This window comes from Manacus vitellinus, unplaced genomic scaffold (genome assembly GCF_001715985.3).
Source record: "Manacus vitellinus isolate BGI_N305 unplaced genomic scaffold, ASM171598v3 scaffold_7_pilon, whole genome shotgun sequence".
Lineage (NCBI taxonomy): Eukaryota > Metazoa > Chordata > Aves > Passeriformes > Pipridae > Manacus > Manacus vitellinus.
In genome coordinates, this window is record NW_021940813.1 from 5840262 (window position 1) to 5863447 (window position 23186).

The following is a 23186-nucleotide window of genomic DNA, read 5'->3' on the forward strand; positions in this document are numbered from 1 at the left end:
CTCTTTTTTTGTGACTGAAAGAACTCACTCATGTGAACTGAGCTTCTCCACCATCTTACATAAGGAGGATACAGTAATCTTTATTTAATCTGTTTTTTACTGTAATCCCTTTAGCACAGGCACTGTCCCTAGCTCTGTATTTGTGCAGTGGCTAGTAAAATCAGGAGTCCCAATTTTTAGATTGGCCTTGTGTGTTTCATAAAAGAAGTACCCACTAATCCTTTTTGCACTGTGGAGGAGGGAGCCATCAAGTGAGGCTCCAAAGCCAGTGAGCTCTTCTCTAAGAACAGAGTGTGCACAGGGTGCCCAAGGGTCTTTGTCTGGCATCTTGGTATCAGTGACCAAAAACTACTTCCTTCTTCCACACCTGTATCCCCGTTTAAAGTATGAATGCATGTACTACTAATATACTCTGTGTTTTTTTCTTTTCCTTTTCATTTTATTTTTGGGGGTTTTTTTGGTGGCTCACATACCGACACAGTATCGTTTCCCAAAATAATATAAAAATTGTCTATCAGATTAGCATCAAATTACATGGTTAACTTGAGACCACATTTGATTTTCTATAATATATTGATTTTCTAATATCCATCTAACAATATTGAGAGCTTGATATTCCTTATGCAGACTAAACACCTGTAAAACTCATATTGACCTCAGTCTTTTGTCAGCCTGAGGAATTCTGGATACATTCTGAAACTTGCACACCTGTCAGTTGAGGTACTTCCTACATCCGTCTGCTCTTGCAGGAATGTGGTGATATTGATATTAGATGTTACATAAAATATAGTGCACTTCTTTGTCTCACTTAGAACTATTATGTACTTAAATATTCCTTAAAAAGCCACCAAATATACTGTAAGAAGCCCCAAATTATGACACAGATAACTTTTTTAGAGTGCATCTGTTCTTAATTGCAGGTACAGAAAGCAATTCGTACTAAAACAATTTTACAAAGTTTATTATGAAGACCATTTTCTTCCATAGATAAGTTGTCAATTAGAGCAAGATAAAATATGATGGTGCTGTGAACATTTGTCTTAAAAGCTATTCAAATTCATCTAAATTTGTCTCTGCATATATTCAGCCAGGAAAAGGTGCAGTGGCAATTGCTGTATTTTAGCCACTGTTTCTTCTACTGTCTTGCTTATCTAGAAGAGGTCTACATTTTTCTCACCCATATAAACTTTGCATTTATTCATTAAAAGAATGGGACTTGTCAAGTGTTTTTATGTTGTCTCAAGTATCCTGATGTCAATGTTGAAGAAAAAATGATGGCGTGGGGCTAAATGGATTTGGTTACTAAAGCAGTTTAATTACAGATATATGGAATTACATGACTTGCACAACTTCCCTGTTCTACTGGAGGGATGACACAGACCCAAAGGGAGGTTGGTGGGCCACCATGGTGCCTTCTGGCATGTTGTGTACAGTGTTGACACAGGGACTTGGGCTCTTTTCTGCTCCCTGTGTTCCCTGAGGCTGGAGAGAGTATCTCAGATCCTGGTGAAGGGTCATGGGGTGTCCCTGCCTGAGAATATTCAGAAACTCTCATCAACTCCAGTATTCTTTCGTACCCTTTGTTTTAGGACTCAGTAGAGAATATCCTGATGATTCTTAGGCTGTGCATCCAGAAGGGATACTTTGTTATTTGTTGTTGCCATAGTCGGTAGAGCTCTGGACATTTCTGCATTTCTTGATCAATGGGTTGTTTACCCCTTCACCTCCTTGGGCTCACCAAAATTTTTCTGCTATTTAGAAAAAGTCATATTTTTGTTTGCTTCTACTACATATAGAAACCAAACAGTTAAAATTCATGGGCCTATACTAGTAGATATTCTAAGTAGACCTAGTTTACCCTTGCTGCTACACTAGATTATAACTAGATACTCTAATGATGTGATAGATTAGACATGCAACCAAATAAAACATGCTCTGTTCATAAGGCAAGTGCAGATGGACAAAAATAAGTTGTAATTATTTATTGATTTCTATTTCTTTGTGAAAAAAACCCTGCTTTTCTAGGTGGTTACCTCTCCATCTACAATTACTCATTTGGTGTATCTGCAACCATGTATTTTGCATATGCATCGACTTTGGGCACTTGCTAGAGCATCTTACTGGCTGCAAGTTTAGTTCTCACAGTTAATGTGCAGTAAAATAATCAGAGTGATGGTGAACACTGTTTTTAGTAAATTGCTAGACCTTCGAGCTGCACAAAACCAGTTTATTTTCAGTAAAATAGGTATGAAGAATCTACTCATAATTCACATGAACAAAAGAGTGTTATCTGAGAGCATGTTCATTTCTTCAATTGGATATGTAAGTCCTTCATGATGTTATCAATTTTCTCACCTTATTCTCTATCATGAAATCTAAACAACTCCCTTTCTCTAATGTTTACACTTTTTCCTTTAAATGGAAAGTTCTCATTAATGGAAACCCATTTTGTTGTTCTGAGTTGTGGAGCTGCATGGCAGTCAGGTCTTATTTTAAAGTCTTCATCGCTAGGTTTGCAAAGGTTGCTTATCTATAGGACGAGTAAGAAAAGAACATAACATAGAGCTTATCTATAACATTAACACGAAACAAACAGATCTTATTGACCTAAGGCATAATGTTTGGGAAAAAAAAGAAAAAAAAAGCCTTCAAAGATGCTTCAGAATATAGTAATCCATCTTTATTAACACCTAGTAGAGTCAAACAGACTTTTAGTATAATGGAAGGTAGTTTATTCAAGCAGTCATGCAGTTTTATTACCTTAACTCACAGGCTTCCATACTTCTAAATGCTTAGTCTGCTCATTACCTCCTATCTTGGCTCTTCCAGTTGGAAACACTGCTCTAATCGTTGTGCTGTGTTGTTATTCTGGAGCAAGGGAGCTCATGGGAAGTACCTTGTACATCTCCGGGCTCCTGCAAGGGGTGGATGATGGTGATGTCAGGACACAATGACAAGGAAATAACTTTTGTTTTCCTATTTTATTTTATTTGTTTTCCTAATCTGTGTTAAAAATTATTTGGGAGCAAGAGTAGGGTAACATCAAACATGTATCAGCAAGGGATTCAATGGGATATTGTACCAAATTAGCTTATTACGCATGATTGCATGATTAAAATTATAAAAGGTTTGACCTTAGAACATAGAAGTTAGTCTGAATATATATGCAAGCCTGAGGATTTGGGTTCATTATGTTTTATAAAAGTCGTTCTTATGTGAATTTTAGAAATAGCATAGTGACATCTTTGCACACATTTGAGTGATTGTGAAGTTTTTATTATGTTGCAGGAGAAGAATTGTGATATTATTATTTTTGTCACATGTATGTGGCATTGAATAATGATTTTTGCTATTGACATGTCTTTTAAGCTTGTGTTATTTTTGTATGTCATAAAGTTTGTGTCATGCAGAAATGGCCTGCTCATGAAGTAAGTTCGTGCTTCATTAGACTGACACAGTCACTGTTAAAAGTCAAAATATTTTCACCTGTCTCTTTTGTAACATTTGCAAAAAAATATATGATGACACAAATAGTTCAAGCTTTCCATTAAATACCATCCTACTTGCTCCTAATGAACTGATACTTCTGATCTGATGAAACTACAAGAGATATTTATTCTCAATGAAGAGTAAAGTTAATGCAAGAAGTGTTTGTTGAGACTATGTGATGAAAATGTACTGCATTCAGAGTTCATGTTGGCAGCTACTCAGATTCTTCCTTTCTTCTTGCATGAGAGTCCTGGCAGTTGAAATATTTTGCATATAAAAAGTGAATTCTATTACATTAAACAATGTGGACTGACTGTTGCAGTCCATTAGGCCAGAGAAAGAAAGTGTAAGTAATTTTATTTCCATAGAATTCCTCTGGATTTATGCTAGCATTAATTAGATGGGATTTAGTCACACGGGTTACAGCCCAACTTTTCTTATGCATTAGCATTTTTTCCAAGCTGCCAGTTTTATTCTTATTTGACTAGTTAAAAAGTAAAAACAAACCCTTAATTTATTAAAATACAACCAAATACTCTTATTCTAGCAAGTCTGGGAATTCTGCTTGTTTAAAGCCGAAACAAGTTCTGTCAATACACCTACAGAGAACTAAAAGTTCATTTTCACTGTGTAATTCTAAGTAAACAGGAGAAAGTGGCAGTTCTTTTATATAGCCACCTTCATTGAACAATATTTCAGATGCCACAGGATTTTGTTGTTGGATTCTAAGGAAATACCTCCACAGTACTCAAGATAACTTGTAGACAGTACAGTTGAGTTCAGATCAGGCTTTGAGCAATCTGGTCTAGTGGGAGGTGTCCCTGCCCATGGCAGGGGGTTTGGAACTGGATGATCTCTAAGGTCCTGTCCAACACAAACAACTCTATGATTCTTTGATTCAGCTGCCTGTTACCATTACAGATTTAAATGGTAAAATATTTCTTTATTTGAATTATCAGAAGAATCCATTGAATGGACTGCAAATTTACAAATATCTATTTGTTCTTGAAGTACTTTGGAGTAAGTTAATGCATTTAAGCATTCAAATAGGAGTTGTTAACCATATACATTTGAGTTTCCAGTTAGTGCTATGAGGCTCAGTGACACAATTGGTTAAAATGTAAGGTCTATCTCCTTGGAGGAGGATAGATGTCTGTCTGAGGATGAAAATCACCATGCTCAGACATACAGTAAATGGACTGCACTGTGAAAGAAGATGAAATTCTTTTCTGTGTCACAAGATGAAAGGCAGTATGTGATAACCAAACACCATCCAAGGTCATAGAGTTAGCAATGCAACTTTTGTAACAGGCAGGGTGATCATGCTTAGCATTAGCTCTGCTTTGGAACAGTGACTGTTGCATCCACGTTTTAATGACCACAGAAACCAATCTAACCTGCTGCAGCACACATATAGTTATACGCATTTAGTAAGAAGATTTATGTGAAATCCATTATAATATCGTAAAGACACCACAGGAATACAAAGAGCAAACAAAAGAGCACTGTGGAGTCCAACCAGTAAAGATGCTAACCTTCCCAAGATGTTTCAAAAAATAAATGAGACTCCAACAGGCTTGTAAAAGAGATCCTGACAAACTTTGTCCCAGTTTTTATATACTGCCAGCTAGAATGTGGGATTCTGCTACAAATTCCTTCTCTGTGACCTGTGAGTGTGGCACAAAACCCTTCATTACATGTAGGAAAAAAGGTGTGTTGTTCTGAATGTTGAACCTTTCATGATATTTTTGTTATGATAGAACTCCTGTTGCTGACTATCATATAACTGAATGGTGTCTACATGAAAAAGGAAAATGAAAATTGAATGTATCTTAATGCAGAACATGATAAATACACAAGTGAAAATTTCTAATGAAAAATTACACTTTAACAATCTGTAATATATAAAATTAGTTTTACCAAGTAAGACATGTCATTGGTTATGATTTAACTAGAAAATCACCCTCACCACATTCAGGAGGTTTTTTTGTTTTGATTTGTTTTATTTTTAGAAAATCAGGTGGCTAGAACAGTAGCTGCAAAGAACTCAAAGAATTCCACTTTTCCACACTTTTTTTTTTTATTATTGCATATTGAACAATACCAGTCTCCATTCAGACTTTCCTTTTCCTTTTTATGCCTTTTTAAATTTTTGTCCTTCAATTCCATTACAATTTGTTGTCTCATCTCATATTCAGCTCTCCCTGTTCTGTTGCTTTTCTGAAGTCCTTTTATATTTTATCTTTTTCTGATCTGTCCTGCTGTTCTGCTCCTTTGTGATATCTAATGGAATGTAGAGTGGAACATCCTTTGTCAGGTTTTAATTTGATTATTATCTAATTATGGATATTATTTTTAAATTTTACATAGAAACATGTTTGGTTAGTTACGTTTTATGAACTGAAAGAAAAAAATTCTCTTTGCAGCACGCTGTGTGAACAGAACAAGGGGACAGTTGCAAAGATAAATGTACCAAAGGCTCTTCATAAGCACCGATTTAAAAGTCAGTTTCTCAGGCGGCCCAACAGGACGCCCGAACTCAATCAAAACATGTGTCAGGCTGCATGGTTGACATTTCAACACTAGAAAGAGCTTATTCTGGTTTTAACAGACAGAAAATGGATTATGTCGCGTCACCAGTGAAATGCGGAGCTCAGTGAGAGTTTGATTACATCCTGTAATAAATCTGGTAGTGAACTGGCTTTCAAACTCAATTCTGATGTGCAAATTAGTGATTCTTAGCCAAAGGCATGGGGGCTCCTACTATGGCGAGTGCTTCTTAACTTGTTCTCCTTTCTTACAAGTAAGCTCTTAGAAATAAGATGATTCCATTAGCTAAAATTACCCTATTTTCTGTGAAAGCAATAAATACTACCTCATTAGTAAATCATAGGCTTATAACAATCCATCACATTTCAGGTAGGAGAAGAGAAGCCAATTATGTTTTCTTTTCTTATAGTTCTTCCTCTATAAAAATAATATGCATGTCTCTATAGTGATGAAGTACTGACGGAATGCCTCAACTTTGACAAACATTGAACATTAGAGTTGAATTTCTTTCTGTATAAAATCTTTTAGCAATGTGAGGATTTCTTTTTTTATCCTAAGAAATTCCAAAATCTTCTGCTCCCTTTTTCATCAGAGCATGGAGGACTGCAGAGGACACTTGCCTGCTCCTCAAGGGCTTCAGAGGAACTGAGCAGCAGAGATTTTGGTAGGTTTGACAATCCTTCTACTCATCATTCAGTCTCTAAGTAGCTTCACATCCATGGCTAGCCACAGGTTAGTCCAATAATGGTAAATGTCAGGCAAGAGGATAAACAGTAGGAGTATGCTGTATCTCTCACAGACAAATCTCACTGCTAAAATTTTTTGCCGATGCCCTTTCAAAATCATAGCATTCCTCAGAGAAGACTTAAATGCTAAATCCAACTAAAATACTTATGGGAATTTACGCCAACAAAACAGCCATAAATTCAGGTGTCTGTGGTCAGGAACTTTACCAGATCTGCTTGTGCCTGTGATTTGAAAAACTGAATGGCATGAAACCAGAAGTTGCTGAAGGCATGGACTCAAAACAGAGCTACGATTAAAAGAAATTGGAGAGAGAAAGAAGAATAGAAATAAGCTCTTGGTGGAAACAGTTGTTGAAAAACGGAATACTGTTAAGTTATTAGCTGTGTTTTATAATGTTATATCCTAATTTTATAGCCTCACTGTTGTTCTCCTCCATCTTCCCCTATCTGTGCACACACACACACACATCAGCACTTGCAGTGACACAGACACCGGGCAGGAGCTGTTCAAACCGGTGGTTAACAAGGGACCAAGTTGAAAATCAGAACAAAAAGTAGGGGGAAGAGGTACATGCTTGTTCTGGAAAACAAGAAACCCAAGCAAACAAAATTCTCCAGGTGGGGAGCCCACCTACACAGATTTGAAGAGCCCGTTTGCAAGGTCACCTTATAAATGCGCAGTGCCTTTAGAATACAATGTGTCTGCTGTTTTGACTCAGGAAAAGCATGGTCTTTGTCTGAACAAAATATTTGTAAAATATAAGCTTTAAAACCTGAATGATCAAGATAACCTTTAGATTCAACTCAGCTCTAAAGTAAAGATAAAGCCACCAGCACTTCCCCCAGTGAAGGATTTGGGAAAAAAAAAAAAGGCACTGCATTAGAAGTTTCACTTACAAAAAAGTACTTTTTTTTATAACAATGCTTGTTTATGATTAGTGAAGCTATGATTTATATTTACTTCAGTGACAGCTATTTGAATCATCTTATTATCCTACAAAGATGTTTAAAATGGTCTTACAGAGTATTTTGTAGTCGCTTAAATGGTGTGTATACGTGGTAATTTCTGATGGAATGTTTTCAGTGCACCTCAATTAACATTTAGATTTGAAATGTGCAGGATGCAAGATTTTATGCCACCCAAAGGAATATAAAATAAGATTACAACTAAACTTACACAATTCTTCTTCCTTATACAATCAGACTTGAATTTGATCTTTCTGAAAAGCATAAAGTGAAAAAATTTTAATTTTTGATCAGTAGAGCAGTAAACAGAGTTCTTTCAGGGTTCCTTTATGATGAGAAAGGACACCTCTTGTCCTTCACATGGTATCAAAAACTTACTTCCTGTAAGCACTTTTGGAGACTATATTTATGGGCAGTAGATGTGAGAAGTTTGGAACTAGTCTCTAAATCTGCCTCCCCTTTCAGACATTTGTGTTTGGATACTACTTGTATGACAGTAGGAAAAAAAGAAAAAGTACTAATTGAATCTATATGTATTTTAGCTCTTTTTTTTCACTTTGATTTGAATGTTCTAGTCACTGACCTCTTCCCTTTTGAATTTAACCCAGGAAACAAATGGGTCATACACACACAACTCCAGATGACTATCAAAGACATGATATATCTTTAATAATTATTATCTACTTTGACATAAAGCTGCTTGAAAATCAAGTTTTTAATAAGATTTATTTACAATTTAAATGGGTTGAAATACTCCCCCCCCCCCAAATATTTTCCCATAATTTTTATTGTCTCTGCTTAGCTGTTGTATATGATGGAGAAGAGGAGGAAGGGAGTCATGGCTGTGTGAGGGTGGTTCCCTGGCCCATGGTATTCTAGAGCAATCCTTGACATCTTACCAGTGTTGGTGTTTTCAGTGTAAGGACTCTGTTTTGACTGATATAATTAAATCAGCGCTTTTGAACAGCTCTTGTCTTTCCACAGAGAGCAGCTAAGTATGTACTGTAGGTCTGCCTCAGAATTCCTATAACCACAAAATTATTTTGTCCTGGGAGAGCTCAGCATGATTATTCAGTGTGGTTGAAATTACTTACTCTTGTTTTGTTTTTCAGTCTCTAGAGGGAGGAATAAGAAGACTGCATTTTGGCACTTCACTGTAGGTGCAGTCATCCAACAAGCTCCAGATGAAAACAAAAGGATTTTTTTTCCAAATAAGTAAAGTTTGAAATGGATAACATTGTCATTATTTTAATAGTATTAATATAATTATCAATATTTAAGATAGCTTAATGGACTGTATTGTTTTTTTAATCTAATAAAAGAACAGTGAATGTAAATATCTGAGGTCTTGGAGAACATTAATAACTTATCATGCCATATAGTATGACACACCAAGGAATTAACATGATAGAGAGTAAACAACATCAAACATAGAGCATGTTAATGGGTTCCCTCTGAATACAGTAAACCAGTGCATAGGGATCAGGGAGACCAGGAGATTTGATGACTAGAGCCTTACAATTAACCAAAATAAGGGGAGTAGAGTCACTGTAGGCATCCTAAATATTCAGTGAACAGCAAGAAGGAAAATAGGTAAGAATTATTTTCCCCTGTGGTGGGGGGTTTAGGAATGGGGTTAGTCTTCTATCTTCAGTGCTTCACAGAAATTGCTAGAATCAGGTGCATTTAATCAGGTCCATTTAATCTGGTCCAATACTGCCAGAATTATTCTCCATATTACTGCCATGGATAACTGCTTTCACTGCTAGAAAATTATTAATTCTCTCTGCATTAAGCAGTCCGTTTCTATGAGAACTTTTGGTTTGCTGTGCTAGGCAAAATGGATGCAGTTTTCTTTTAAGCTGAATATATTATGGGTAATTAAACCACTGAAAGTTAATTTGGTATAACATGAAGCCAGCTTGATAATAAAAGAAGCCATTTATTTCAAAGTCTGTGATTCCAAAGAAGGGATGAAATATGCTTTTAATATAAAACAATATTTCAATTAAAGTGCTCAAATACTGTAGTTATGCACCTCTTAAAAATTCTGAGCAGTTCACTATGGAATGTGTTTGTACTCAACATTTTTTCCCCCTGTGTGGTCACTTCTCCACTCTCAACCTCACTGGTACCTTTTCCTGGTTTCAGATGTTCATAATGTCCATGTGAGTTCTGAATTAAGTTGGCTGACAAATGTCCCATGCTCTCCCAGAATAACCTCTTTCCTTTGGTGAATTCACATGGAACATAAACCACTGCAACAGAGGAGGAGTGAGTGTCCTGGTCTTGCCAGCATTCTGGGATTGGCATTACCCACCCAGCTAAAGGAACCGGGGAATGGAGGAGGAGAAATGGACATGGGGACAATACAGGAGGTTTGTGCTGGGTTTCAATGTTGACATCTTATGTCCAGATATGAACTACAGCTAAGTTAGCTTATAACCACTCTGTGTTTAAGAAAATGCTGAGAAACATTTAAGTAGAGGGAATATAGGCACGAGGTCACACTACTGAAATATTTACTCACTATATTTTTATCTGTCAAGTATTCCAATTAAGTAGCAAGTTTTCTTCCAGGATTATTAAATAATTGCTTCTAATACAAATACATCTTACATGGTAATTATTTTTGAACTGTTGTAGGTGTAACTATTAATGAAACTCAGTCTTTTGTCTTTGCAGCAGAGGAGGCAAAGGCTCTGTAGCCACCTTCTCCCTGCCTCCCCAAGAGTTTGCTACTTAAGAGCTTGCCAACTAAAACAAATTTAATTGCAGTGCCTTTTTCTTTCTTATTTCATGCTAAGCATGGACTCACAAAACAGTATAGAGCTGTAAGACAAGAATTTCTATTTCTCTTTGTGCCTCAAGAGAAATGTAATAAACCCACAGTTCAACTTCACACCCAGGCAATAAGGACAATAATCTTACCCACCTGCCTTTCAGTGCTGTAATGTGAAGCAATTAGGTGTTGACAGGTTTTTCAGCTTGGAAAATTTGGGATCAATTCTATCCATTTCACAGCTACTGATGATCTCCCACTAAAAGAAAAGGGACCACCCATAAGAAAGGCAAATTATAGTGCTTTCAAAATGTAACGTGTTTTATTAAATAAGTACAACTACACTTCTTGGTCTTGCTAAAAGAAAGGAAGTTACAACTACTTGGACTTGAATTTTTCTTTATAATCTCCTTGTAATTTTGAACAAGACTCTTGAGAGAATTAGAAGTTTTACATGGCAGACTAGCTTTTGAAATATGCAGAACATAAACAAGTATCCAAAATGTCCAATGTGAGCATTGCAAACCAAGCAGCCAACATGTGTAATTTTCTTAACTCTCTGTCCACTGGCGTTGGACAGCACTGCCAAATCTGCAGCCTTAGACATCCTCTGCCCTAGAGCAGCGACTGTACGAGCATCACCAGTCGCATCCTCTGACTGTCCAGGTACTCAGATTGTGGTGCTCTGGCACAAATTTGTCACTGCGATGTAGCTTTGTCATCCTTTTCACTCATCCCGCCTGCAGCGAACAAACATGTCTGTGCTTCGATATGAACACAAAATATGTGCATTGTAATATTTTTTTCTGCTCGTACTGCTGTTTGATACAAAGCGTTGTGTCAGCAGCCAGCATGTGACGTGCATGTCTTGTGATTTGGTTAGGCAAAAAAATCTCTATATATGATATAATTTTATATCCTTACAGGCCCTAAAGAAAAGCTAAAGCTAATAACCCCAAACAATAAAACTTGCATTCCAGTCATCAAGTTATATGCATTATTGACAGCCACGCTTACAAAACTCTGACAGACTTTCAGGTTTCTTGATCAGCAGAATAGAGTTGTAATTGAGCTAACAGAATAATACATTCCATTAAAACAATAAGAAAAATAAGATAAAATTCTACCCCTTTCACTTCTTAAGAAACTGGTCTTGCATCCTCTACAAAAAGACTTCTATGCTGTTCCCATTAAGTGCCCTGAAGTTCCCAACAGCTTTCAAACTATATTTCACCTGTTGAGGAATAACTAAATGTGTCCTCACAGGCTCGTTCTCATTACATGGTCTGGCTGTTTAAATGAGTGTGTTGCAGATCTGCTTCAGCACAGCACAGCGTGCTACCTGGGTGCACATACATCAGTTCAATCCATGTCTTTCCAAATTTTCCCTTCAGCAGCTGGTACTCTCCTCCCTTCCCCTCAAATACCATGCACACTGAACAGTGTAAATCACAGGATCAGTCATTGAAAATATTGTTGTTTGTTCTGCCTGACTGAATGAGAATCTCAGTAAAAGCAAACCTCTCTACCAAAATACCAAACAACCATTTTTATCTAAAAGCATCACTGTGTCACTCTCAAATCAACCAGTTCCTCTAATGTTTTCAGAAGTAATGGCTAAGCTTTCAAAATTTTACAGAGTGTTTGAATGTATCCACCTGGGGAGACCTTTACAGCAACTTCCCAGTACCTAAAGTGGGGCTTCAAGAAAGAAGAGGGACTTTTGATAAGGGCATGCAGGGATAGCACTTTAAACTGAGAGTAGATTTAGCTTAGCTATTAGGAAGAAATTCTTTACTGTTGGGGTGTTGAGGCAGTAGAACATGTTACCTAGAGAAGCTGTGCATGCCCCATCCAAAAAGGCTGAAGGCTGGTCTAGTGGAAAGTGCCAGAGAGTTTGGAACCAGATGATCTTTAAGGTGTTTTCCAGCTCAAACCATTCTGTGATTCTATGACCATCCCTTTCGAAAAAGGGAAAATAAATGGCAACACTTTATTTAGGGCACCCAAGAACCTTTCACAGGGTTTCTTTAAAACAAAGTTGCAACAGGAAATCAGCCACGAGAAACAGAAAAATAAAACAAAATTTAGGGTTAAAAAACCTCACTGAAAGATTGATTTCTATATTAATTTCTTTGTTTAAAGTAAGTGATAATCTGGAAGAAGGGAATCAGACAGCACATTATGCATCTGGTACAGTTATTCAGGATGGGAAATAATTATGCTTAAGACATTTTATTGGTCTGCCCTTAATAACCACTAGGTGAGAATTTTTCTTTCTTGTCTGTATGGAAGAGACATGAATATTAAACTCTGACATTCTGAACTGTCCTTTGGGCATCTGAATTAGCTTTAAGTTGATGGGACAAATACCCTCCTTTGTTCTGCAGTCTCTGAGTGTAGAAGAGAAACTTCAGCATTTAGTGTGGAAACTTTTAGTTGATGAACACAAGGTGATACGTCGGTGACTAAACTGAGAATTAATACAGTCAACATAAGAAAGTAAGTTGGGAGAGTTACTGAGACTTATTTAAAGGACTTGATGAACACAGGTTAAGATTTGCTGAATTGCAAGACACACAACTAACGAAATGAAGCATAGAATGGGAATATAACAATGCATATGTGGATGTTATTAATGCCTCTTACTTTGGATTTAGACTAACACAGGTGCTAAGACAGATGAGGAAGATGTCTGAGGTTGTGGAAAACTCTTCTTAAAAACATAGTCGAAGTTTGTGCTTTTTTATTATGGCAAGGAGGTAACAAATAAGATAGATATGTGAAAACTTCTCCGTGAATTAGTGAGGAAAATCAAAGAAAGCAGGATTCCTGGGAACCTGGATTTTCCTGTACCACAACATAAAGAGGAGACTTTCCACATACGAAGAAGTCAGAAAAGTTTTCAGTAAAGAAACCAATATTTTTCCACATGACAGAAAAATATTAGATGGTGCAATAATCAACATGGGCCTGATTAGGACAGGGACTTAGATATCCAGTCCTTTATTTGCAGTTCTGTTAAGTAGAAATAGGAGAAATAAGATACGAAGTGATAAATTGTGCCCATGCCAATCCCTGGTATTCTTAGGACGTTTCTGGAAAATATAGAACTACAGGGACATTGGTTCTGAGTTTTCTGAGGCAGTTTTCAGCTCCTAGTTATGGAGGCAGAAAACCAGGTTGCGAACACATAGAATAGAGCATATTCTCCTCAGTGTCCACTATCCTTGGGGCCTTTTGAGAGAGGTCCCACTGCAGAAGGGCAGCTAGGACATTGCTGCAGGAGGGATAAAGCATTAGCTCCTTCATCAGCAATCAGATCATTTTTCATCACCTTAGTATTTCATGCATTTAGGGGTTGTGTCAGCTCTGGCCCTTTCCAAGAAGAACAAGAGGCAAAGCAACTCTGTCATAGCACTCGGCAAACTTGCTGCCTCCAGCCTTTGAAATTGCTTCAACAAATCCAGCAGGTTAATCAGACCTCCTTAGCAGCTGATTTAAACCCATATATACATTCCACTGTACAATCTTAACTAGATCAATTACAGAAACAACCACAATAACCATAACAATTTGCCTGCATTTCTGAAAGGGAAATCACAAGAGGGTGATTCATTTGTATTTGTTTTGAAGTGCTTGAAGATGATAGCTGGTTGCTTATAACAATATTCCTTGCTTAAATTCTTGGCTATTTCTTTTCAAGTCTGTTATTTTACTTGAATACTGTTCTGTCAGCTGAACACTTGTTTAGCAGATCAGGTTACTCCCTTGTCAGGCATAGGTATGCCTGTGAGGAATTTCACAAATATTGATTTCTGAAAGAAATCCTCAAGATCTTGAGGTCTGGACTGGATTCTTTCGCCTAAAGTGTCATGATTTTGTTCTTACCTGTGGATCAACACATTAAATCAAAGGTTTTTTTCATAATTTCAAGAGCAGCAATCATTACAATGGCTTCTTAGTGAGCCATAGGTTCTCCTATAAAAAAGCGTCCTTTGAACTGTCTTTACTTTTTTACTATTAAAATAAGTATGCTCCCTTAGTAGATGTAGAATTCTACCCTGCAAAAAGCAGCTATATTCTGTTTATGTATCATTGGCCCAGTTTTTGAACTGCTGTAAGTTGGCATTAACCCACTGGATCAGGCAGTTGAGATCTGTCATTGTAATTTGATTTTTGTCAGCTATTTCTGCTATAATAAAAGTATCTTTAAACTTCTGTTGCCATGCCAAAAAGTAAGAGGCTTCCTGCTTCACTAACTACTTTTTAGGTATTATTTAGATCATGTCACTCACAGAAATAAAGAATTATCCATGGTAATTCTTCTGCATTGGCACAGATTTACTTTTTCTCTAAGGGGAAGCAGCTGAAACAATATTGAAAATGCAGTGGAAGGCACAGGGAACAGAAGCTACAGAATGACTGGACACGCACATATTCCACAAAATCTGTCATCTTGACCTGCAAGACTTACAAACTCAGACCAGCATAATATCATTTTGTCTCCTGTTTTTAAACTCAGGTGTATGTTTTCATTTGGAAGTAACGAAACCACAGCGCTGGTTTTTTCCAACTGAAGATAAATTTCAGACACTTCAGGTAGGAATAAAACCAGATGGACTAGCCCCATGTCCTAGCAGTGGTGTATCCTGCTGTACAAGTTCTTCTCTCAGGGTGAAATTCAGTCTTGTGCAGAGGGACCAGGCTAGCCAGGTAGCCTGGAGCTTTCGAGCAAACCAAGGGCATAAGCATTTTTCTGACTCCCTTTGAAGCAGGCTATGTTGTTACCTGGGTTCACTTCCTTACCCAAAACTAACCTGTATTTAAAAATATGTTGCCCTGAGCATTCCCATCAAGAGTAGAACATCAGACAGATGGCAGTCTGGCCCCCAGAGATTAGTGTATAGATGGAGAGAGAAAAAACAAACAAACGAAGATGAAAAGCTACAGGGAGGAACAGACTATTAAAAATCTGTGTGGTACCTTACACAATGGACCCTTGACCCTTTCTCCAGTACATACATTATAGGCAAGTGACAATTTTCTAACATTGTGGGTATCATTGCTGTCGAAAGCATTGTTTCTTTCTTTAACTTTGTGGTTAATTTCTTCTTCTTTTTCGCATCCTCTTTTATGTGCAAGTTTTGAAGAACACCTTGAGCTATAACTGAAGCTCATTCTGGATCTCTAGGGCCTGTCCACACTCTTAATGAAATAAAATTGCTGTTCATGGAACATGTGAAATGAATTGGAATAATTTAGTCTCCCTGGTGCCTGTGTGCATGTTTCAGTAGACATGTAGTCTGTCCCCAAAAGGCAGACTAGATGTTTATCCATATGGGTTGCACTGGGAGATATGCACCCCATGCTCTGGTAGCAACTGCCTTTTGATGAACACATAATTCACTATATTCCTATTCTTTGAGCAAGTCTGATGTACTAGACAATAAAGCCCTGTTGTTTAGACAGACTGTTTAACCTTGGCTCTTGGTTTCATGGGCCATTAGGTTCCTAGGTAATGATTGCAATTCTTCATCTACCAGAGCTCGTGATGTTGTAAATGCAGTTGAGTTAATAAGTCACAATTTTCCCGTTTGCTCACTCCCTTCTAAATGCCTGGTACAGACAACAGTTATGGCACTTTACTGAGTCTTTTGTACCATGAGTAGAGGGGCACTGGAAGGGTCATTCATAAGTGTTTAACTGATGAGTGATATAATCAGACCATTTAATTTTTTAAAAAAAAATCTGATGAAACAAAGAACAACGTAACAATGCAGTTAAAAAGTTGATCTTGCTGTGTGGTAAATTTACTTTCAGTACTAGAATCTGAATGCTGCTTCACCTTTGTGATATGGTATCCTAAGATAAAACTGAATTGAAGCACCGATATTTTGGAAGAAGGCAGCAATTTTGTTTAAGACACTGGCCTGGAATTTGGAAAGTCCACTTTGAATTAATTATCAGTTTTGCCATAGCCTTTGTGATTGAACAATTTATCTGCCTTTAGCTCCTTGTCTGCCAGGTATGATGGACATGTCTTTTCTTCTACCAATATTTTTATTAATACTTAGATTCTGACCAGCCTGCAGTCAAATACTGTGTGTGGTTAGCAAAACGGAAATTAGTTCTTTATAGCAGGCTTTATGAACTGTAATTTTAATAGCCCAGAAAGGTGAATAAATTATTATTTAAAAAAATCATTAATGATTAGGAAGATATGACAGTTTCTGCAATGAGATATACTGGGCTTTTAAATTGAGTAAGAGAGGTTCTCAGGGTTATGTCACCCTAGATCAGTCATGTTCTGGCAAAAGCCAGAAGAACTGCTAAGCCCAAGGAAGCTATGGAAAAAGTACAGTTAAGTAAATCCATATTGCTTGAGACTGACACAAAAAAATTATAGAGGGACAAGGTGATGTCTGACAGAAAAGAGTGATGGGACAGCTAAGAATTGTGGCTTATCCCAGGTGAAGCACGTTGGTGGAAGAACATAGGCACCACATACTTTATATTTCCCTAGAGTAGAGGGATTGAAGCATGATTATATGCACATCCAAAAAAATCTGAGATCTCCATTTGGTAAGCTGAAATCTTAAGAGGTGCTCTTTTTATTTTGGCTCTTAGAATAACACCTTTCAGGCTTTTGATTTATAATGTAACTATGTTCTGTAGGAGTTCAATATTACAATAGGAGAAGTCTGGGATTGCTCTACTGTCTCTGGTTCAGATGTGAAAAATGTTTAGATTCCTGCTTTTCTATCAATGTTCTAAATGCAAGCATTTTCCCCATACTTAGCACCATGTCACCTGCCACTACTGGTAATTACACGCTGTATAGACAATGTAATCTATTGTTTGCATATGTATGTTTTAAAAGTAATAACTTCTATCAGATTAACATGTCCCAGTTACTGACAGCCCTAATACAGCTTTGTTTAGTTAAGACAGGTGAAAAGAAATTATAATATACAAAAATTATTATCAGCCTCTCTTTTGTCGTGGGTGTTTTCTAAGAATAACCACTTTATTTAGGTATCTATCAGCCCTGAAACAAGCTGTTCAAATACCATGCTTGGTAATTCCTGTGTCTAACAAATGGAGCCCCATGAGAGCATATAGTTGACAGCAGACACTTGTGCCTCTAGAAAAAGATACAAAATGTACCTGAGACAGGGAGCAACCTTTTGTGTGCTTACGTGGTCCCTTCTCTGCTTTTATCCAAATCTTTGCATAATCTGGAATTTCAGTACAGCCTGTCTTCCCAAATGCTAAAACTTGCTTATGTGCTAAGAAATTTGGGCAATAATGTGAAACAGAGACTTTGAATGGCTCTTTCTGTAGAAAATTACAATGCACTAATGGGGTCTAAATTCCTGGGCCTAAATTCTCATCAGTCTGACAGATATGATCTACATGATGTGAAGTTATACCTCATACAACCTTTTGAAAGGAAAATGCTGGCGCACATTAGAGGTTTTTGCAATGAGATATTGCTTAAGCAATATAGTCTTTTAAAAGCACATATTATCAGATACTTGTTCACGTTAAGTATCTTGAAGTGAGGCCAAAGGCACTTGATGTCTAAACAAGGTCAATTTCAGATAATATTCCCCATTAACGATCCAAGAGAGCTGCATAATGTCTCTCCTATTAGCTGCCAACACAGTAAAGACTCATCTGCCCCCTTTGCCTGCAGCCCAAGGAGAGAGCAGACTGGCAAAGATGGGAAATAGTGAGTTGGTTATATCACTACATATATAAAATAGCCTACTTGTAGAACTCTTATATAAATATAAATTTGCCCTTACAGAACATTTTTCCTAATTGAACTAGGAGATATAGTTCAGGATGTATTTTAAGGATGTATAACAGGGTGTATTGCAAGAAAACGACTCTTATCCACATGAAATTTAGACTCTGAAGAACGTTTTTGTACAGAATATTAACATTATAGTTATGGGGAGAACAAACAGGGGGATAAATTGTCTCCTATTATTCGTATTATATATATTTAGATTGAAAAAGAAAGTCTATGGGGCTTTTCTATCTTACAAACTATTTTTAACCTTACTAAGAATTACATAGTTACCCCTATGTAGTGGCTTTCAACACTACACCTGTGCCTACACTTTTCTCATCAAATTTGTGATTTTGCATATTGTCATATATATGAATATATAAGCATACACATAGACATATAAATATAGACCTATAAATATATACACATTTATGAAAAAAATATTTTAATTATGTCCCCTACTGCTACAACCAGACCAAAAAAAAAAGAGGTGTTTCAGTACCATTATACAATAAAAACAACAAAGCAAAGCGAATTTAAAGACGTGCTCATGCACAGAATAAGTTAAGCAGGATCCCACACCAAAGTAATGTCTTGTTTGCTTTTTGAGAAATGTGCCTTTTTTTTTGAGGGAGGGGACAGGGATGCAAGGGATACAAAAAGTTCTTTATTGTTTCAGCTAGAACACCATGGTAAACTTCTGAACACATCCACAATCCATCACCATGGGCTAAATTATTCTCAAGAACAAGCCATCCTAGAATTGACCGTGTAATGAACACTTGTTCTTTTTCTTCAAAGTAGACGAGAAGTATGGTGATGCTGATATGGAGCGCTATGCATGCGAATATCAAATTATTAGTTGTAACAATGAGAAAGTGTTGATTGCATTTTTTGAGTGCTTTCTCATAAAAGGAGTTGGTGATATAACATACTGAGGATTTTAGCTGTAAATTATGAAAAACAGCTGCAGCCTATTACCGTGGGATGACAGCCACAGCCAACAAGTGGCAGGATATTTGTGACACAAGTACCACTGAGGAAAGATTGAATGTCTTAAGTAATAAAAACAACTCATTGAGTCAAAGAATAAAAAAAAAACCCAACCTCAAAAAACCAAAACATGCTTCTCTGAGAAATCATCTGATATTTTTTTACCGTGGGATTTAGGAATTACAAGAAGTCATGAACTAGATCTGTAAAAGGTCATATTTAATTTGCTTTCACGGTTATGCAAAGGTATGACCTTGTTGTGTTTTCAGAGCAGTTCATCAGTCTCTAGAGAAAGGTTAAATAAAGAGGAAACTTACCTCTGGCAGCTAAATCAAGCAGTTTAGATTTTAGACCATCAGCTCCAGCACACTTAACAAGATTAATATGCAGGGACTCCTCCAATGTCTATTCAAAGCAAAGGAAGAAAAGGGTGAAGAGGGGAATGAAATAAAATCATTAAGGCCTGCAAGAGTGAAAGGCAAGCATTCCAAGTAAGGAAGTGTTTTATTAGCTCAGGAGGCCAGTTTTAGAATTAGTGAAATAACACATTCATTAGCAATGTTAGAAATATTTTTGGAAAGACCAGTTTCTGCATGCTTGCATGCCACCCACAACACCAATCTTCAACTCCTTCCCAGCATTTCCATGTCAAGGGTTTAGGGACTCTCCCTATCCCAGAAGTTGGAAGTTATCTTGTATCTAACTACATCTTACAACACATTTACTTTGATCTGAGGACAATCAATAATAAGAGACTATGCTTGACAAAAGCCCTATCTTTCCCGGCCTGGTCCCAGATGATGTTTTACAAACATCTTTAGCCAGTTTCTGCAGCTACCACTATATATTGATTTCTAAAGTATTCTCTGAGTATATCAGCACATTTGAGCAGAATGGACAGGAGGCAGGACAAAGAGTATGGAATTAGAAAAAGAAAGGAAAAAGAAATCTTTTAAAAACTGACTAGAAATGAGAACAGAACACACAGTACAAATGTCAAGTGGTTGGGAAACACATTACCTTTGAGACAGAGGTACAAGCAGTAGCCTGGATATAATACACGTGGGATAAAAAGCAAATAATCCAGCTCATAGTGGAATGCTTGGGCTGAAGTTTAGTGAAGAAACTGAGACAGAGTCTAGCTGTTCTTAAGACTAACAGAGATTTTTGTTCTGAAATGTCGTAGAGGGAAGAGTCGTAAGTCCAAAATTCATGGTGTGTGTGTTCCTACCACGAATGAGACTGGTGAAAAGATACATGCAGTAAAACCAGGAAAAATGTCCCACTGAGTCCGATCAACAGTCCATTTAACACAGGAGTTTGTCTCAAGCAAATAGTAAAAGAGGTTCTTTTGTTCTTTTGTTTCTCTTCTAGCATCCATAATTTTTTCAGTGCTTCCTAATCCTTTTAATGCCATCTTACAGACCTGTTGTCCATGAATTTATCTAATCTTTTCCTGAACATTCTGATAAAAATATCTCTGTCTGCAACCCCTTGTTGGCAGTATGTTCCAGGAAATCCCTATTTTCTCTGCAAAAAGGATGTACTTAATTTGATGTTTTAAACCAACCTTTTACTAGTTTTGTCAAGTTACCTCAGTAACACCTTATCTGCAGTAACTCTGCAGAGTTCAGTGAGCAAGTCTCATGTTCACTTTCAAGCCTCAAGCTGGGAGTTCAGTCTTTATGGCAAAAAGAACAAAACCCCCTTCTTGACTTGATCACCTGGGTTAAGATGGACAGCTGAGAAAATGACCATAAGCACTCACCAGGAGTTAATAAGAGAAACATTTTCAGGGTGCTCCAGAATTTATAACCAGAAAGTACCTAGTACAGCTTAAAAAGTGGTTGTCAACATAATAGAAAAGTAAAACTTGTCACTTCTTGTCAATTTGGGAGGCAATCTGAACATGGATCATGAGTGGTTGGTAAAATACAGCCACAGCACAGGGGGCGTGCAGAGTTTCAGATCTGGGGTTTCAGTTTGAAAAAGCAGCAAATAGTGAAACTGTACAGATATACAAGACCTTTCAACACTGCAATGCAAAAAGACCCTTGGAATATGTGAAGGCACTCTAGGTATATAGGGCACAAAACTCCTCCATTCCTGTGTTTGAGTGTTGCAGTGTCCTGAGATACCCACATGTGGGAGGGCAGACTGCCATCCTGAGGAACAAATTGGTCATTTTGACATGTTCTGTGCCAAAGTACCTATGATGTAGTCATTGTATCTGTGGTAGCTTAATCCAGGAACACATTTACCCTCTCTTTGATCTCATTTTGAATATACAACAATACTTTTGAGCTGATGACTGGTGACTTTTATAAAGTTGTACTAGATTGAGCCTGCTCAGCAGTACCAACTGATGTGATGAACAGCCTCCCATGTGTGTAGATAAGAGAGCAAACTCTCTCTTATACAAAAGGATTTGAACTAAATCCTGCCCCAGCTTCTTCTTGTGAGAGCAGAGTGGCATAGATCGAATTCTGCTGGTGGTCAGCACCTGTTACTAAGGCAGAGCCGGAAAGACGGAGTAAATGAGAGGAAGCAGGATATCAGTTTTCAATTCAGTCATACAAAAGCAGGCCCCATCCCAGAGACACAAAATGGGTGTTTATTTCATTACAGCTAGCTCAACTCATGACTAGGCTGCCTCCTGATGCATTTTTTATCCTCAGTTACTAAGGAAAATGTTGATCCTCCCTCTTAAATGTGCTGCAAGGGCAAAGCATTACCTTCCAGTGTGAGAGAATAGCTGACACTGCGTCTATATAAACCAAGCAGAGTAGTATTTCTTCATATCTTTTGATTTTGTTCAACTTTATAATGAAACTAGTTCTTTTTCAAAACAGGTCGATGTGTGATCAGGTAGACAGTAACACATTTATTGTTCTATTGGCAGGAAAGTTTGAAGATAATCATATCTGGGGTTCTGCCTCTTTTTTTTTAATGATTAATTCCTTCAAAATATTCCTGATTCAGTTATGTAATTTCTTACTAACACTGTTTTATAACCATGGTTCTGATTCACCACTGCATCACTCCAGTTTTATATGAGCACCAGTCTAGCTGATTGATTTTCCAAAGGGTTATATCAAACTATAGCAATGGAGTTGTGAATCAGAGTGAAGCAGGGGCAAGTACTTCAGGCAGAAAAGTTATTTGAAGAAAGCTAATTGTTAGAAACTATGACAAGGCCATAGTACACCTAGATGGTTTTCTGTCATCTCTGGCTGAGCGAAAACACTTCCCAGGTCCTGCAGCTTCACGGGCCCACTGAAGCTACAGCTGCAATTCCTGGCACATGAGTTTCTCCCACCCACATCTCCTCCAACTTGGCTCATTTTTAGCCTTTTACCAGAAAGGGCTGAAAGAATGAATCTTAATAAGTATTTTTTAAAAAGTTTGTGTAAATTTAGAACAACCATGCTAAATTACTTCAGCTGAGGGTCTACCCCTTCCTAAAGGTTTTTAGAACTGCAGTATCCACAACAGAATCACTTTGCTAGCTACTACATGGGACTGGAAGCTTTTCCATCCCTATCTTGTGTATAGAGCTGGTCTGGGTTGTTGGAGTTTAGTTATTATTTCTGAGTGTGCTGTGCTGATTGGGGGTCAGGACTCCCCTGCTTGCTGTGCCTATGGGCTGAGAGGGGATGCTGTGGGATGCTGAGCTCTCGTCCCTTACATCGTAAGGACCAACAACTGGATGCATTGTGGGATGTGCTCAGAGAACATGAGATCATGTGTTAGATTACAAATCATTCTCCTTCTGTTGCCAATCTCTGCTGTGGAGAGATAGATTTAAAATGTGCCAGTGTGATCAATCAGATGCTTTTTAAAGAATCTAAGGCTG